The following is a 2,513-nucleotide window of genomic DNA, read 5'->3' on the forward strand; positions in this document are numbered from 1 at the left end:
GCTCTGATCATCTGGTTTGTTTACTCTTTCCCAGTCTGGCTCAGGTGCCAGGGTGTGTGCCTGAGGGCTTCCTCCCATGCGCCGGCTCTCCTCAGCTGCCCTCACTCTGATAGCGCCTTTCCTGACTCCTGCCTGGTCCCTCAGCCTCACTCCCTGGCAGCATGGGCAGCCAGCCTGTTGCCTGGAGCTCCCTTCACTGGCCCAGCTTGAAACTGCTCATTGAGGGGTGCATGTCTCTTCAGAAGTTGGGCCTGAAAACTCTGAGGTCCCCCCCCCCCGCCCCCCAGAGGCAGGTACCTGAAGGCAGACAGGGTGGGGCAGAGCTGGAGCTGGTCTGAAAGGGAGAATCCACCCTCCTGGGTGGAGCAGGGAGTTGTTGGAACTAAGGAAGGCTTGATCCCTACTTGGTGTGTCACAGGTCTCCAGGGCAGCAGTGCTGTTCTTGCTCCTTCAAACCCAAGGTCTGTCCTCAGCCAGACCTCCCTCACCTGACGTGGACACCACAGGCTGGAACCAGAGCATCCATGTGAGCAGGGCCCTGTTGGTGGCCTTGGGCCCCGGTCCTTGTCCCCGGCCTCTCCCGGGTTTGGTGGGTAATGCTGAGGTAGTTGAAAGGTTTGAGGGGATCAGAGGCCCAGTCCACTTTGTACTGTGATTGACAGGTTCCCGCAGGACTTGGGTGGGGGCTTCATGGAACTTTGAAGTCCTGCTTTGGGTCAGGCTTCCGGGTGCTTTAAGATCTGCTCACTGCACCTCACCCCTCATCACCATTTTCTTTTCTTTCTTTTTTTACCCCCATCACCGTTTTCTGAGGTGGACTGAATTAGAGGGTGGGGTGGTGCAGTGGTAGGAGCTGGATTGGGAGGGTGCGGAGCAACCCTGGAAAGCCCCTCTCCTCTTGCTTTCCTGCCCTTTCTCTGGCGATAGGAATTGTTTGGCTAATAAATTATCCACATTCCTTTGACATTTCAAATAGCTGAGAGTCAGGCAGCAGTTTAAGTTGTGGACTGACGATTTTACAGGGCCCAGGGCCCTCTCTCTCTGCCAAGTACTTTTATCGTCACTTACAAGGGATTGTTTTTTCATTATTCTCTGATATTCCGAGATATTGGATGAAGGGCTCAAGGTCACACAGCAAGGCGGAGGCAGGCCAGGATTAGAACCTGCAGTTTGTGGTTGAGCAGCATACCTCTCCAGCAATGGGCCGAGTCTGAACTCTCAGGCCCATAGTTGAAATAGCTGAGGCCCAGAGAGGGGACGGGACTTGCTCAAGGTCACACAGAAGGTGGGGTGGGGATGGTAGTGTTTACTGAGTTCAGCGCCCAGCAGGCTGCGGCAGGCTCCCCATGAAACAGAGGAATTTCACCTGCAAGAGCAGCCCCGGACCTGGCCGGGCTGCGGGCACCTCTCTGGCTCACGGGCCCTGCTGCGTGGAAGTGCTTGGGGGCTGCTGGTGCCGGGAGCGGCGGCCGGCAGGGAAGGGAGCAGGGAGGGGAGCAGGGAGCCGGCAGGGCTCCCTACACATAGGCATTATATGAAGGGCTTCTATACATATTTCATTTAATTTCCATGCCTTATGTGGTAGGTACTATTATTATCTCCATTTTACAAAAGGAAAAATGGAGGCACAGAGGCCTTACGTAACTTGTCCAAGATTGTGTAGCTATTAACTTGAATTTGTTCCTAGGTTTGTTACCTGACATCTGAAACCTAAGCTCTTTCATTAGTTTTATTTATCTTCTATCCCTTGCATTTAATAGGGGCTTGATATATACATATTTCCCCAATATTTTATTATAAAGCTCGTGCCCTGTGAGCCCCACCGGCCCCCTTCGCAGTCCTCAGCCCTCGGTGGGCCCGCGCTGAGATGCAGGCCTCGGGGCTGTAGGAAATGGCCACTCAGGGAGGTCAGAGGCCAAGCGAAAGAGGCCGGCTCTCTTGGGAAAGCATTTCCTTTGTATTTATTTATGAGTGTGGTCTGGGGTGGGGAAGGGGGGGACTGACCCTTTTAAGTATCCACCCACAGCAGCCCAGCCTGGGGGCCCTCGTCTTGGGATTCTAACGCTATAGTTTCCATTTCCTGGGGTTTCTACTTTGCCAGCTGCAGGGTGACCCATTTAAATCTGTCCCCTCTTAAAGCCACAAGACAACAGGGCCATCTATTTTAGCCAAGTCCCCCAAGTCCCTGACATTTTTTCAAGGCATGAGAGGGCAATTCTTAAAGTTACCATTGCAAATCTTGTTTACAGCTTTCATGCTAAGTTGATTGCTTACTGCTTTGCCAAACCTTTCTTTTTTCTTTTTCGTTTTTATAAAAAAATCTTTACAGTCACGAAAGCAACTTGCTGAAAAAAGGTTTAATGCAGGAAGTGTGCTGGGTAGAGAGACGATGTTATCCTCTTTGCCACTACTCCACCGAGAAAACCACTGATGAATTATTGTCATGGATCTTTCCAGACTATTTCAAAAGCTTGTTAAATGTATTTTATATATTATATATATTTATAGGTTAA

At 51.3% G+C, this 2,513-nt stretch overlaps 1 protein-coding gene across 7 annotated transcripts in view; it reads left to right on the forward strand.

Moving 5' to 3' along the window:
• The first annotated feature begins 398 nt into the window (after positions 1-398).
• MYO18A (myosin XVIIIA) overlaps positions 399-2,513 on the forward strand; it is a 94,922-nt gene continuing 92,807 nt past the window's right edge. For 4 of the 7 annotated variants that reach the window (XM_014548225.1, XM_014548226.1, XM_014548227.1 and 1 more), the window contains exon 1: positions 400-526. The gene's annotated coding sequence lies outside the window, so the exon portion shown is untranslated. Of the gene's footprint in view, positions 527-2,513 lie in introns of all 7 variants that reach the window. The other 3 variants (XM_014548228.1, XM_005876871.2, XR_001364153.1) reach the window with 2 other exon arrangements.

The sequence above is a fragment of the Myotis brandtii genome, unplaced genomic scaffold (assembly GCF_000412655.1).
Source record: "Myotis brandtii unplaced genomic scaffold, ASM41265v1 scaffold50, whole genome shotgun sequence".
Taxonomy (NCBI): Eukaryota; Metazoa; Chordata; class Mammalia; order Chiroptera; family Vespertilionidae; genus Myotis; species Myotis brandtii.